Source organism: Lepidochelys kempii, chromosome 6 (genome assembly GCF_965140265.1).
Source record: "Lepidochelys kempii isolate rLepKem1 chromosome 6, rLepKem1.hap2, whole genome shotgun sequence".
In the NCBI taxonomy this organism is placed as follows: Eukaryota; Metazoa; Chordata; order Testudines; family Cheloniidae; genus Lepidochelys; species Lepidochelys kempii.
The window spans coordinates 15,722,225-15,738,437 of NC_133261.1; the positions used below are offsets into that span (position 1 = coordinate 15,722,225).

At 50.7% G+C, this 16,213-nt stretch overlaps 1 pseudogene; it reads left to right on the forward strand.

Moving 5' to 3' along the window:
* The first annotated feature begins 6,658 nt into the window (after positions 1 to 6,658).
* On the forward strand, positions 6,659 to 14,909 carry LOC140913802 (zona pellucida sperm-binding protein 1-like; annotated as a pseudogene).
* Positions 14,910 to 16,213: the final 1,304 nt, after the last annotated feature.

Sequence of the window (16,213 nt, forward strand, 5' to 3'; positions counted from 1 at the left end):
TCTGTCCGTAAAATCTACATAGGGCAGAGCTATGGTGATTGGATACCTCTCTTCATTAATTGGTGGGGGCAGAAGTAACTGGTGGATAAGTGGTAGGGACAGTGCTGTACGGAGTGTATGGAATTAGCTGCTCCCTGTTTGTGGGGGGAGGGAGAATATGTTGCTTCGGATGGGGAAGGCTGAGGGGTGGGGAAAGGATGGAAAGATTTAGACTGGAGAAGTGAGAAATTGCCTCTTCCATCCCCCACTCCTTTAATTTCTCCCACCTAAATTCCACTCTCCCATCAAAGCCATTCCCGAGCCAGTCTCGCCCCTTTTTTTACCCAGCCTGGTTTTTCTCCTCCATTTTACAGTAGGAAGGGGGAAAAAACCAGGACAAGGGGGACTGGAGAGACAGAGCACCCCCAGCGAGGGCACTCAGCTACCCCCACCCTGCCCCAGGAGGAGCCGAGCTAGAACCAGGACAACCCTTCCATCATCCCAATGGGCAAGGAGCTACCAGGCACTCCCCACCCCTGTAACCCTGTTACTAACCCCACACAAACAGGGAGGCCTAGGTATGAACACGCACATGCCCAGGCTGGACAAACACAGGGAGTGGCATGAGAGGATATTGCCCAATCCCCACACACTGCACAGGAAGGGGAGCTGGAAGTCCCCACGCCAGCAGCAAATGTTTTCAATTTCAAACACACACTGAGGATTTGGTTAGGACCCATCTCAGTGATGTTTTTTCTTAAGCACAGTAAAGGGATCAAGTCCCCTCCCCCCGCATTCCTCTTTGTCACTTGCAGACTTTCCAAAGTTCTGGCTGCTGTACCTTAGACCCTGAGACAACATCTTTTGCTTTCCGTTTCTGCAGGCTGGGGCATTTTAGTCTGAATGCCAGGGGTTTTCCATGGTGATAACCCAAACATCCCCGAGGGAATGACCCAGGACAACAGAGCAGCACAGTAGGGTTACCATATTTGAATATTCAAAGAAGAGGACACTTCACGGGGGGTGGGGGGGAGGAGGAGGATTTGCCCCCCGGCCCTGCCCCAACTCCACCCCTTCCCCACCCCTTCCCCAAAGTCCGTGCCCCAACTCCGCCCCCTCCCTGCCCCATTGGACCCCTTCCCCAAATCCCCGCCCTGGCTCTGCCTCCTCCCCTGAGCGCACTGCATTCCCCCTCCTCCCCCCTCCCTCCCAGCTGCGCAAAACAGCTGTTTCACGGCGCAAGCGCTGGGTGCTAGGGGGGGAAAAGCAGGCACTCTCTCGAGGGATCAACATTCACTTTCCTTCTCAAATGATCAACATTCACTCTCTTTCTTGAATGATAAACTCTTCTTTGGGGAAAAATAATAATGGCAAAATCCCAGACGTTTTTAGATATTTAAAAATTCCTCCCGGATGGCGATTTAAGAACCAAAAAAGCTGGAAATGTCCAGGAAAATACGGACTTATGGTAACCCTACAGCACAGCAGAACTGCCAGGCTAGAGCCATCAGAATAATAAACTGTGGATATGGGTCAGCTGCTACCTAAGGTAAGTGGGTGAGGTGGTTCTGCTGACTAACAAGGACACCTTGAAAGAAAGGGGTGAAGGAGGAACAAGGACAACAGTGCAAAAGAAAGCTTAAAATAAAGTTGAGTTTATTTAATTTTGCAAACTTGCCACCCGAACAATCCAGCTTTTCTCTTTATCAGTCTTTGTTTTTCTCCCCTTTTTCTCCCTTTTCACATTCTCACCATTTCCCCCTCTTTTTCTCTTATCCCTGACCCTGTTTTTTATCAGTCACTGAGATGATCCAGGAAGTTTTTGGAAAGCGTAGGGGACAATTTCCTGGCGCAAGTGCTAGAGGAGCCAACTAGGGGGGGTGCTTTTCTTGACCTGCTGCTCACAAACCGGGTAGAATTAGTGGGGGAAGCAAAAGTGGATGGGAATCTGGGAGGCAGTGACCATGAGTTGGTTGAGTTCAGGATCCTGACGCAGGGAACAAAGGTAAGCAGCAGGATACGGACCCTGGACTTCAGGAAAGCAGACTTCGACTCCCTCAGGGAACGGATGGCCAGGATCCCCTGGGGGACTAACTTGAAGGGGAAAGGAGTCCAGGAGAGCTGGCTGTATTTCAAGGAATCCCTGTTGAGGTTACAGGGACAAACCATCCCGATGAGTCGAAAGAATAGTAAATATGGCAGGCGACCAACTTGGCTTAATGGTGAAATCCTAGCGGATCTTAAACATAAAAAAGAAGCTTACAAGAAGTGGAAGGTTGGACATATGACCAGGGAAGAGTATAAAAATATTGCTCGGGCATGTAGGAATGTTATCAGGAGGGCCAAATCGCACCTGGAGCTGCAGCTAGCCAGAGATGTCAAGAGTAACAAGAAGGGTTTCTTCAGGTATGTTGGCAACAAGAAGAAAGCCAAGGAATGTGTGGGCCCCTTACTGAATGAGGGAGGCAACCTAGTGACAGAGGATGTGGAAAAAGCTAATGTACTCAATGCTTTTTTTGCCTCTGTTTTCACTAACAAGGTCAGCTCCCAGACTGCTGCGCTGGGCATCACAAAATGCGGAAGAGATGGCCAGCCCTCTGTGGAGATAGAGGCGGTTAGGGACTATTTAGAAAAGCTGGACGTGCACAAGTCCATGGGGCCGGACGAGTTGCATCCGAGAGTGCTGAAGGAATTGGCGGCTGTGATTGCAGAGCCTCTGGCCATTATCTTTGAAAACTCGTGGCGAACCGGGGAAGTCCCGGATGACTGGAAAAAGGCTAATGTAGTGCCAATCTTTAAAAAAGGGAAGAAGGAAGATCCTGGGAACTACAGGCCAGTCAGCCTCACCTCAGTCCCTGGAAAAATCATGGAGCAGGTCCTCAAAGAATCAATCCTGAAGCACTTGCATGAGAGGAAAGTGATCAGGAACAGCCAGCATGGATTCACCAAGGGAAGGTCATGCCTGACTAATCTAATCGCCTTTTATGATGAGATTACTGGTTCTGTGGATGAAGGGAAAGCAGTGGATGTATTGTTTCTTGACTTTAGCAAAGCTTTTGACACGGTCTCCCATAGTATTCTTGTCAGCAAGTTAAGGAAGTATGGGCTGGATGAATGCACTATAAGGTGGGTAGAAAGCTGGCTAAATTGTCGGGCTCAACGGGTAGTGATCAATGGCTCCATGTCTAGTTGGCAGCCGGTATCAAGTGGAGTGCCCCAAGGGTCGGTCCTGGGGCCGGTTTTATTCAATATCTTCATAAATGATCTGGAGGATGGTGTGGATTGCACTCTCAGCAAATTTGCGGATGATACTAAACTGGGAGGAGTGGTAGATACGCTGGAGGGGAGGGATAGGATACAGAAGGACCTAGACCAATTGGAAGATTGGGCCAAAAGGAATCTGATGAGGTTCAATAAGGATAAGTGCAGGGTCTTGCACTTAGGACGGAAGAACCCAATGCACAGCTACAGACTAGGGACCGAATGGCTAGGCAGCAGTTCTGCAGAAAAGGACCTAGGGGTGACAGTGGACGAGAAGCTGGATATGAGTCAGCAGTGTGCCCTTGTTGCCAAGAAGGCCAATGGCATTTTGGGATGTATAAGTAGGGGCATAGCGAGCAGATCGAGGGACGTGATCGTTCCCCTCTATTCGACATTGGTGAGGCCTCATCTGGAGTACTGTGTCCAGTTTTGGGCCCCACACTTCAAGAAGGATGTGGATAAATTGGAGAGAGTCCAGCGAAGGGCAACAAAAATGATTAGGGGACTGGAACACATGAGTTATGAGGAGAGGCTGAGGGAGCTGGGATTGTTTAGCCTGCAGAAGAGAAGAATGAGGGGGGATTTGATAGCTGCTTTCAACTACCTGAAAGGGGGTTCCAAAGAGGATGGCTCTAGACTGTTCTCAATGGTAGCAGATGACAGAACGAGGAGTAATGGTCTCAAGTTGCAGTGGGGGAGGTTTAGATTGGATATTAGGAAAAACTTTTTCACTAAGAGGGTGGTGAAACACTGGAATGCGTTACCTAGGGAGGTGGTAGAATCTCCTTCCTTAGAGGTTTTTAAGGTCAGGCTTGACAAAGCCCTGGCTGGGATGATTTAACTGGGAATTGGTCCTGCTTTGAGCAGGGGGTTGGACTAGATGACCTTCTGGGGTCCCTTCCAACCCTGATATTCTATGATTCTATGATTCTATGATCTTTGTGCCTTTGAGACTGAGACCGATCTGGGTCGCCAAAAATTAGGTAAAAGGAGCCACTTGATTCTCAATCAGGTCTAAAATCCTCACCTTGTGAATGTTTAGGTTTCTTTCCCCGCACCCCACTCCACCCCACCCCACCCCAGTAGGATTTGTTTGAATTGCTTGAATTTGTTTGAAGGCAGTTGTTTCTGTAATGTTATTTCTGGATTCAAATCCTCAGTTGCCTCAGTGATAGAACAAGTGTGGTGAGACTTTGGGTATGTCTGACTTGGGTTTGATTCCAAGCCCCACTCCTGTCCACACACAAATCTGTCTGACTCAGGTCAGCAAGCACTCAGGACCCGGGTCCTAGGACCCTGCTAGGGAGGTGGGTCAGAGCCCAAGTCCTACTGCGATTCAGGTCCAAGTCCTATCATTTTGCAGTGTAGACACCGCTCAAGGCACAGGCCCGAGTCAGAAGGTCTGCGTAGTGTGGTATGGATGTATTAGCGTGGCTGAGAGACCTGGGTCTAGCAATTATAAACCCAGGTTTACAGTGCAGTATGTATGCTCAAGTGCAGGCTTGGAAACACGGAGTCCATAAGCCTGGATCCCACAGACGCAGGCTTAGTGTACAGTGTAGACATACCCTACATGGATCCATGCTGAGAAATGCTTCAAGTCCATCAAAAGGAAAGCATAATAGTGAAAGACGCCAAGGGTTGGAACCAAGAGAAATCCCTAGTGTAGACAAGGGCTAGGATCAGTAGCCTCTTGGGGCAAGGTTTGTGTCTGTATTTGTTTCGGGGAAATGCAAAACACACTTTTGGGCGCTACAAAATAATAAGTAATGATAATGGCTGGGTTGGGGGGGATACTGGGTGTAGCAGGTGGAATGTGTGGGGGTAGCAGGTGAGCATGATGGGTGCAGTAGTTGGGCATAACACCCTAATAGGCATTTTCTGGTGATAATGTCTCCAATTCTTCTGCTCCTCACCTGTCATGTTAGGTTAGTCAGAAGGACGGCTGCTCAGCAGTGCTGCAGGATTATCCCACCCATGTCTGCAAGGCTCCCTTGGAAAAGGCCGCCCACCCACAACCCTTCACCTTTGGCCCTGAACCACCGACCAACACCTGGGTGATCCTGAACATCATCTGCATAGACTAGAGAACACTGTGCATGGAAGCCAATCTCCAGTTAATCAGCTCAAGAAGCAGATCATGCAGAAGATGAAGTTTGGTGACTTGGGGTCCATTAATCTGCTGTATGAGGGCTGGGAACTGAAAGTCCCAGACAACCTGGAGCAGCAGGGAGTGAAGAACCAGCCCAACCTGGTCAGCTTATTCAGATGTGCAGGAGTGGGAGAGGAAGGGGAAGAAGGAAAAGGGTGGGGAGAGGGTCCCTTATCAGTAGAGCAGGAAATTGTTGGCATTTGAAGGAATCCAAACTGCTTGTATTTCTCCCAGGCACTTCTAGGGCACCAATCAGCATCACATCTAGGCACTGGTTGCTGTGTCCAGCTTTTCACACTACATAGGTTTGAAAAGTGTCATTTAAAAGACGGAATCTCAATGCTTTTTTCAAAATACAACCCTTGGATGGAAAATGGAAATAAACTAAGAAGAATATTAGCAGACCAGCTGAGTTTCTTTTCTCCTGTTTCTTCCATTCACCTTTTTGTTTTCAATTCTGGTCATGCTCCCCTCAGAGGAGGTTTTCAGACTTTCATGTTGAAAGAGGGGCAGTGTGATCTCCTGGTCTGTGCACGGCACATGCAATCAAGACCCCTGGGGTCTAATCTCAAGCCTGACGCTAATCCCCCTCTGTGACCTTGGGCATGTTGCTGTGCCGCCCTGTGCCTCAGTTTCCCCATCTGTGTAATGGGGATAATGATACTTATTTCTCTCACCAGAGGTGTAGTGAAACTCAATGAATGTATATCAAGAGCTCTGAGCAGCTTGGAGGGATGAGGATGTGGAGGAGGGAAAGAGAATAAATGTAGTCAAGGGAGGAAAATATATGACTGGAAAGGAAATTGTGGGACATAAAGTGCAATCCCCTGCTATCGCAGGCAACCTCATCAAACATGCCGCCTCCTCACTGGAGGATCAACCCCCAGTCACTTGCATGGCAGGCACAGATCTGCACCACTACATGAAAGAGGAACACAGAGAAACAGAGTGGAGAAAAAGATCATGTGGAGAAGGAAACTTCAATTCCCATCACAATATCAAAACAAGAACCGGGAGGAAGGCAGGAGGCTGGGGTTGCATTTGAAGATGGGGGTAGGAGCTTTGCTGACATTTTCTTTTCCCCCTGAGCTTTGCACTTGTGACCTGGCCCTCAGCAGCAGCAGGGAGCTCCCCAGGTGCAGCCTCTCTGCTCTCATGCTTCACACCCCTCCCCTTCCCACACGGATCCTATAAAGCCCCAGTCCCACAGCTTCCTTGTATGGGAAGTGGCTGCTGGGCAGGGTTTTACTAGCAGTGCCTGATACTATGGGACTGGGCTATAGGCATTTTGTGGGCTTAGTGCTGCTCTGGTCCCTAGGGACAGCCCTTGGGCAGGGGGACTTCCGCAGGGTCAGTTTCTCTGTCTTGCAGCATGGATATGAGTATGACTGTGGAGACTATGGGATGCAGCTGCTGGTCTTTCCCAGCCAGGGCCGCACTGTCCGCTTCAAAGTTGTGGGTAAGTGGCTGCCTGGAGGGGTCCTCCTATGCCTTTCCATCTGCTAATGGTGTTAACTGGGAGCTTCTCTGACTTAATTACTTCTGTTGGGCAGGCTGGAGAAGAGATGTGACCTCTTCCTTTTGCCATGATCTCAGCTGGTCTGCCTGTTAACCTTAGATCTTGAGCTCATGGGCTAGTCTGATAGGGCAATTTCCTGCATATCCTTGGAAGGCTTTGTTGAATTAAATATGAGTGTCCATTGTCCTAATGACTGGTCTAGGGCTAACTTATGCTCCCCTTCATGGGGGAGGGGCTACTGCAGCTCCTCCAGGAACTAAACAGTGGATGGCCATTAGGCAATCTGGCTGATTTGCCTTCTCCCCTGGAGAGGCTCCCATACACTAGTTCAAACTGGGCTCTCTGGGGACCAATAGACCAAGAAAGGACTGCTAGATAAAGAGCCTGAGTTTAAACTGACTCAGCAAAGGGACAGACCTGTCTCACCAAGGGTTCGGGGGGGATGCTTGGGGAAAGGTTGAAGGAGTGACACCTACCAGAGCTTGAGTTAGCAGTTGCGGTGACCTTTGGTCAGCTTCTTTGCATGCATGTAGGGTCTTATTTTTTAACATCTCCTCTGTCTCAAGAATAAATGTGCTTGCTTAGAAGATGCTGAGTGGTAACTTACAGCAGCTGGCAATACACTGGTCATAGCTAGGGCCCTACCAAATTCAGTCCATTTTGGCTACTTTCACAGTCATATATTTTTTAAAATTGTAGAAACTTCATGATTTCAGCCATTTAAATCTGAATCTTTGTGGTGTTGAAACTGTAGGGGTCCTGCCCCAAAAAGGGGTGCATGGGGGAAGAGGGGGGTTGTGTGGTATTCCTACTTCTGTGCTGCTGGTGGGGCGCTGCCTACAAAGCTGGGCACCCTGCCAACAGCTGCTGCTCTCCAGCCTCTCAGCTCTGAAGGCAGCTCAGAACTGAAGGTGGCAATACTGTGACACCCCCTAAAATAACCTTGTGACCTGCAACTTCCTTTTGGGTCAGGACCCCCAATTTGAGAAATGCTGGTATCGCCATGAAATCTGTATAGTATAGGGTAAAAGCACACAAGACCAGATGTCATGGTTGGTGACCATTTTTCATGGCTGTGAATTTGGTAAGACCCTACCTATTGGAAAGAAAGGAAAGTGCAGGTGCTGGCCATTTAGGCAGTCTGGCTTGCTGGGGATACTGCTGTGTAGGCAGGGAACACACTGGTCAGGAGGCTCAGAGGTGCAGGCCTCTGCCCAAGAGAGGTGATGGCTGAGGGCCTAGAGTGGATGTCCTCAGGGGACCACAAGGAGGGAATACAGGTGTAGTTACTCTGAACTGACACTCTCCTTTATGCCACACAGCACTTCCTGTGAATATCCTAGGCTGTATCTGGATGGCCTAAACAGACTGGTGCCAGACCTAACTCTCTTCCTTCTAGCTTATGTTATTGCACATGCTCCTGCTCCAAAATAAGCCTCTCAGTTGTGAGGCCTGGACAGAAGGCAGAGGACACAAGCCTTCTTGTAACCTCCCAAAGGATTGGCTTTGAGTTCTCAGCTGCTTATGTGGCCTAGGCTTGTCTTGTGGGATAACTTGACATTGGAGTCACTGCAGTGCTCTGAAAGGGCTATGTCCCAAAACCTCACTTGAGAGTCAGCTGATCCCTTATAAATGGGGAATCTCCCCATTTTAGGATCAGGTCTCCCTGAGCTGCACTGAGACTCCACAATGTAGTGGACCACTATCCCTCCTCCAAATAGGAGTACTTAAGAGACTTTAGTCTTCTGCACTACTGGGGTGGGGAGTGGGTGCCAAAGGAACTCTCATGTCAAACTTCTCCTGCCACTTCCATGCTATCTCCACAGATGAGTTTGGGACAGCCTTTGAGGTTACCAACTGCTCCATCTGCCTCCACTGGGTCACATCTAACCAAGAAGGGGTGGTGACCTTCTCAGCAGGCTACAATGGCTGTCATGTGCTGAAGAAGGTGAGTTTCTGACCTCATGGCATTCTCTGTGATCCTGTTACGAAGACGTGTGCCTGCATCCCAGCAAAGCACAGTCCCTGGCTCTGGTCCAGAAACTGTCACTGAGCTATTGCAGCCGTGAAGTGTTTAGTTGGACAGCCCACAGTAATCTTACTCTGACCTCTTCCATAACCCCCTGCAGAGAGGTACAGCTATTGGCTCCCTACTAGTCCCCCTGCACCTAGTTCTATTAATGCCTCAGGGTTGTTTGACACACCTAATACTTCTACTTCCTTTTCTGTACAGGATGGCCGTAACCACCTGCAGGTCCGAGTGGAGGAACTGCTGAGCACCAGGGCTGTTGCTGCCACCCATGATGTTAACTTGACCTGCCCCAAGCCCACTGAATGTGACTTAACCCCAGCCGGGCCTGGTGCGCCCGGTGCCCCAGCCGGGCCTGGTGCGCCCGGTGCCCCAGCCGGGCCTGGTGCGCCCGGTGCCCCAGCCGGGCCTGGTGCGCCCGGTGCCCCAGCCGGGCCTGGTGCGCCCGGTGCCCCAGCCGGGCCTGGTGCGCCCGGTGCCCCAGCCGGGCCTGGTGCGCCCGGTGCCCCAGCCGGGCCTGGTGCGCCCGGTGCCCCAGCCGGGCCTGGTGCGCCCGGTGCCCCAGCCGGGCCTGGTGCGCCCGGTGCCCCAGCCGGGCCTGGTGCGCCCGGTGCCCCAGCCGGGCCTGGTGCGCCCGGTGCCCCAGCCGGGCCTGGTGCGCCCGGTGCCCCAGCCGGGCCTGGTGCGCCCGGTGCCCCAGCCGGGCCTGGTGCGCCCGGTGCCCCAGCCGGGCCTGGTGCGCCCGGTGCCCCAGCCGGGCCTGGTGCGCCCGGTGCCCCAGCCGGGCCTGGTGCGCCCGGTGCCCCAGCCGGGCCTGGTGCGCCCGGTGCCCCAGCCGGGCCTGGTGCGCCCGGTGCCCCAGCCGGGCCTGGTGCGCCCGGTGCCCCAGCCCATCTATCCTCCACTGAGTAATATAGGTACATTCTCCTGTGTCTCCTCCACTGGGATTCAGGGAAGCTGTCTTGGCCCTTCACCCTTGCCCAAGATACTGCAGAACACCTTCAAATTCAGAACTTAGCCCATCCTGACTCTGAGGCCTCTACCGAGAACTATCCTGGTTTGTGTCAGGGCTGGATGATAAAACCAGAACTATGACCTTTCTTGTAACTAATGTGCTTGGGAGTGGTGTGGATCTGAGCATGTGGTGTCAGGTCCATGGGTATTGTGTAACCTGTTGTGGTGATTGGGTCTGCAAACTTACTCTAATTGTGAGATTGACTGTAAAATATGTGAAAGTTCATAACATCATGAAGTAGTGATGGGGGAAACACAGGGAAGGGATAAAGGAGACAGACTGAATTGGTCTAAATGAAAAGGCCTATTGATACAACTCAAGGACCAAGTTGAAACCATACTCAGTAAAAACAGATGTGGAACCAGAAACAAGTGCTCACTTGTTTACCAATGAGGCCTAATAAGGGTGAGCTAGTCTAAAAACCATAAGAAAATAGGTAAAGACAGTAGCTGTGGGAGAAGACCAAACAAATGAAGCCTACTAGAGCAAGCTTCACCATTATAGCTACCACCCCACTATCTCCTGGGGCCCTGGTCCTGAGGCATGCCCTAACCAGGCCAGAGAGGGATCCAGATGACCTCTCCACACAATCAGTGGTACCCAAAAGTATCTTGGAGTAGAAAAGTGGCCATGTACTGTGCTCCCAACAATCTTCAGTACTGTCTCTAACCTGATCTTCCAGGTGCCCGCCTAACACAGGAGCAGTGCCAAGTGGTGGCTGGGAAGATCCCCTGTGCAAATGCCCTTGACCAAGCTGCTTGCTTCCAGGCTGGCTGCTGCTATGATGGGACTGACCCAACTACTCCTTGCTACTATGGAAACACAGGTAAGGGACCAGCTGGAGGAGCTCTGGCCCACATTGCTCAGGGCATGTTAACATGATAACACTCAGTTGGAAGAGGGAGCTAGGCCACAAGTCAGCTGCCTCATTCCATTTCCACTGGGCAGGGTGAAGAAGCAGGGAATGGAAAGTGTCTCCAGGTCACTTATTCAGGGCCCAGAGTTGATGTAAACTAAGTACATCCATAGATGTTCATACTCAGGCTTGGGGTCCTTCCCATTTAAAGCATGGGAGCTCTCCACAACAATTCCCACTACCCCAACTGTAAAGGGCGGACAGGAAATGGCTCAAGAATACAAGCCTGAACACTCAACACCTGAGAAACCTCAGTCTATGAAGGGCCTACAGTGTGAGCTCTGCTACTGCAAAATAAGTGGAAAGAATCCATCTTATCTCTGGGGTTCCACTGTGGGAATATCCTGGCTCCAAGCTCTCTTTTTCCATAGCCTTCTCTATTCTACTCAAGGAGAAATAAAACAGGGGGTGTACTAGCCTGTGTTCTGAGGCATGGTGAATATTGGCCTCTCCCTCAGTATGCCTGTGCCCAAACCTAACTCTGGCTTGTAATAAAGGGTTGGGAGTTCCTGCCCCCACATGTTCCAGCATCATTGGGTTGCAATTGCTGTGCTTAACCTACTCCTTTGTGTTGCAGTCACTGTTCAGTGCCTTATGGATGGTCACTTCATTCTGGTGGCCTCCAAGGACATGTCTGACCACCCCATCATCCTGGACAGTGTCCGGCTAGCCTATGCCCAGGCAGGGTGTGACCCCATCAGGATGACTGAAGCTTTTGTGCTCTTCCACTTCCCTCTCACACAATGTGGCACCACAGTCCAGGTGACAATACATTCCCTGACATAGCACAGAACCCTTTCTGCTTCTCAAAGGGACTAAACACCTCCTGTTTCCCATTCCCCTCCAGATGATTGGGGACAAATTGATCTATGAGAATCAGCTGATCTCTGGCATTGACATACAGACTGGGCCAGAGGGCTCCATCACTCGGGACAGCACCTTCACGTAAGTTGGTCTACTTCTGCCCTGGAAGAGTCTTTCAGTGAGACAAATCCATTCTTTCTGAGGAATCTAATAAACCACCTGTCAACTCCCTTTAGTTTCTAGTTCTTTTAGGACCAAAGAATCTCAGGGCTAAGAGTTGGTTGACAGCTGACTTTCCAGTACCCCCCAAACACTGTCTTTCAGTTCAGGACTGCTAACGAATACTAGAGCTTGACAACTCTACATTTCAGTGGGAGGGAAAACTGACTCTGGAAACCAGAAATCAAAATTCTGGACTCTAGTCTGTTAGAATTTGTCATCAAAGGTTAACTTTGATTAAAATCATTCTAAAATATTCTGTAGAAAATTGACACTTTTGACCAGCTCTTGGTGTGTGTGTCCAATTTCAATGAGAAGGAAGAATAAAACCACACTGAAATGTGGCTGAGATACTAGGGTAATGGCTTCTACTATGGCAAACCACCATGCAATTAATGGTGAGTAACTAGAGCCTCTTTCTGAATCTCCTAGTAATGACTGCCCACCTCTCCCTATACTAGGTTACTCACTTGGTGCTGACTCTCAAGAACACGTGTCAATGACTGAATTGTCAACTCTCCATTGGAGACTTCACTTGGATATCTTCCATCCAAGTGCTGACTTAAATCGGCCAACCAGGTTCAGTCTGACTAGATCACTGCTTGAGGCAGTAAGGCCAAAACCTGAGTGGGCTGAGAATGAGCAATTGTGTAGGATCTTATGCACTCAGTGAGTGGCCCTTGGATCTTGCCATGTTGAGCAGTGGTGGCCATTTAAACTGAATGGGTACAAATAGCCTCAGGGCAGGGGGAGGGTAAAGATGCACAATGTGACTCCTAAAACACCTTAGCTTGGCTAACAAACCTCAGCTCCATCTCCTCTCTCCTGTGCAGCCTCCATGCTCGGTGCATCTACAATGCCAGTGACTTTCTGCCAGTCCAGGTCGAGGTCTTCTTGCCCCCCACACCTGCTCCAGTCACCCAGGTAGGTGACCCCTCACTCCAGCACGGAGATCCCATCCCCCTGAAGGACCACAGGTGTCTCAGCTCTGCTCTCCTCCTACCCTCTCCCCCACAGACCCGAGCTACAGATCCTGTCTCACAGAGAGAGACTACCCTGTGGTGAAGGTGCTCAGGGACCCTGTCTACATGGAGGTTCGCATCCTGCACAGAACAGACCTGTCCCTGGTTCTGGTTCTGCACCAGTGCTGGGCCACCCCAAGCGCTAACCCCCTGCAGCAGCCTCAGTGGCCCATCTTGGTGGACGGGTGAGTGGCTGGGGGTGAAGGGAATTACTGGCTCTCAAGGAGTGGTAATCCTGGGAACCTGCTTAAATCTACCCTTCCTTGTTCCTAGGTGCCCGTTCCTGGGAGACAACTACAGAACCCAGCTTGTGCCCATGGGCCCTGCATCATCTGAGCTGCCCTTCCCGACTCACCACCAGCGCTTCATCCTCTCCACCTTTGCCTTTGTGGACTCTGCTGCCCAGATGGTGCTTGAGGGACTGGTGAGGGGCTGAATGCCCATCTTTGGTAGCCATTCCTACTACAGCCAAGGTAGTGACCCCAAACAGCCTCTTTCTCGAAAGAAGAACATTGCCCATCCAACTGGAAAAGCTCCATTTTGGAGGGTGGTGCAGGCTGCAACCCCTGTAAGGAGGTGTGGTGAATCTTGGTACCTTGTTCACATTGTGGTAGGTGAGCATGTGGGGGCACCTGGCTCACATGTTCTGCAGCCCCTCTTCTCTTCAGGAGCAGTGCTCCTCTATCCTAAGAACATTGGTCTTCATCCCTATGACCACTGAACTGCATGGTTCTAGTCACTGCTGGCCTGGGTACAAGACTGACCTTGGGTGGAAGCAGCTCTAGCACAACCTGCATCAGCCTTCTACCAATTAGAAAATAGCATGGAGCTTTAGCTGCTGGAGTAGGGCCTCCTTGGGGTGAACAAATACCACCCCAGTTCTCAATCCAAGAATAGCCTACTCATAGGTTTTGCCTGCCCAATAAATCCACCGGAGGAACTCCTCCAGTGACTTGTACACACTGGCACCTGCTTGGCTGGTGATATACCAGGGTGCATTGCCCTCTGCTGAATGCCATGACTAGGGACTTCCCCAGTGAAGATGCAAGCCCAGTATTACAGTAACATGACCCTGAAGGTTAAAGGGGTGGGGGAGGGGGCTGAATGGCTATCTTTGGTAGTCATTCCTACTACAGCCAGGGCCAGTCCTTTTTTAGGAGATGCATGTTTGAGGCTGTGCACTTGCTGACTAGAATGACTGGCCAGTGCATTATCTAACTTGGGTTCCTGCCATGTCTGGTTTAGGTGTACATCTTCTGTAGTGCCTCAGCCTGCTCACCATCCCAGCTGGAGCCCTGCCAGACCATATGCCCATCAGGGGTGACTGCAAGTAAGTCTGGCCTCTCTGTGCTAGGCATGGATATGGCATGCTGCTGGTGCCAGACCCACACTAGCTGAAGCTTATCCAGAGCTCTCAATTAGCTATGTTCTAAGCCTAGAAAGTTGGCAAGGAGCATGAACTTTCGCTCAGACCAGTGGATCAACTGCATGAGTAAGGTACTCAACAGCTTCTAAGAGCATCAAATAGCTATACTGAGTTACTTCACACCAATGCATCTGACACAGACCACAAAGTCAGATTTCCCATCTGGCCATCCTTTTGGCAGCCATGATGGGACAATGGCCTGACTGTCCCCTGTAGCTGTGTAGGAACCAGTAAACGCTCCTTGGACTCCACAGGCCAGAGTCCTAGTTCTGTCTCCAGAACAGTCCTGAGGCCTAGACGTGTGAGCAGAGATCACTCCTTGTCAGCTCAGCAGCTGGTTCTGAGTGAGCTCTGCTTCAGCTTGCTGACTGCATCCTACTGGCAACCCTGAAGAGCCTCCAGACTCTCTAATTCTCTCTCTCCTTCTCCCCCTGCCCCCCCAGGAGGCCGTCGGTTCCTGACTATCCAAAATGGGATAGAGCCTCTCGATGTGGTGAGCTCTCATGGGCCTGTAATTTTTTTCCAGGACAGGCCAGAGGCATTCAAAGATTCAGTCTATGGGAATGAAGGTAACTCCTCTCAAACTCTCACCCCACTCAGTGGTGACTGGCACCATGGCCAGGCACATGGCAGTCCTGTCTTATTAGGAGGCACTGTCTCTTGCCAACATGTGAAGGGGTGAGGTGGGGACTGAATCAATGACCTGCCTTGTAGGAGGGAGCTGGTTAGATGCTTGGTGGTACCAGCAGAGGATGCATGGACTCCCATCTGGCCTGGCTCTTACTCATGCCCCCCTATTTGGAGAGGTGGGGGACACAGGACTGAGATAAGAGTAGCTGAGGATGTCCTATTCAAAAGCATGTAGCTGGGATTTAAGTTGCTGGATAGCAGTGGCCCAAAGGGGCAGGGAGTAATGCAAAGAACAATCTAACTGCATCCAATTTAGAATTAGTGAGTAGGGATGGAGTCAAACCACCATCCCTGGTGGGGATGGTAGGATACCTAGATTCACAATCTCCTGGCCACCTATGTAAGCTATAATCTCCTTTTCCCACAGATCCTGTCTCTAGACTAGATTTGTCCCCTGTGCTCCTGGTTGGGCTCTTGCTGCTGGCTATGATCTCCATTCTCACTGCTGTGATCATGCTCTGTAAGAGAAAAGGCTGGATGACAGGGTTCCAAAACCCTCATGAAGGAACATTTTAGCAAAAACCAATAAAACTGGTTGTATCCTACTGGTCACTTGTGGCCCTCATTCTCTTGGGGTGGGCTAGGGCATGTAGTACTCAGAAATAGCAGATGGCATCTTTCTGTAAACCAAAGGTGGTATCCTTCCCCACTGCCCCATGAGTAGACTTCTAAGGTTCTAGAGGCCCCACAAGTTCAGACTGCATGCATGCACCAGTCCCTCCAAGCAAATATTAACTGCATCAAGGCTGCCTCAACCAGCACAAGTTTCCATAGCTCAACTTGCAAAGAGCAAGAAACAAGCCTTGTGTATCTGCAACTATGGTAAGTGTCTGTTTGTTGCAAGTGTCTCCTTCAAGCATCCATGAGAAGAGGTGCTCCCTCTACACCACCTAAGGGCCAAAGTAGAGGAGCTCAGCTCTAAAGAGGTCCCTAGGAGAATTCCATTACCACCCTCAGAGGACCTCTACATAATATGCCAGGACTGAGGCACCATGCACTGAGTGAAGGGCAAAGGCAGCTGATATAGCCAGCTGCCACTACCATTCAGATCCTCCAAAGCAGAGGTCAAAAGTGCAGGGCAGTAGATTCCAGGTGTACAGCAGCCAAGAGCTGACACTCTAAATTCTTTAGAACTGAGCCCAGGTGTTTAACATTGCTGAGTTGGGAGAGCCTTTAGCAAC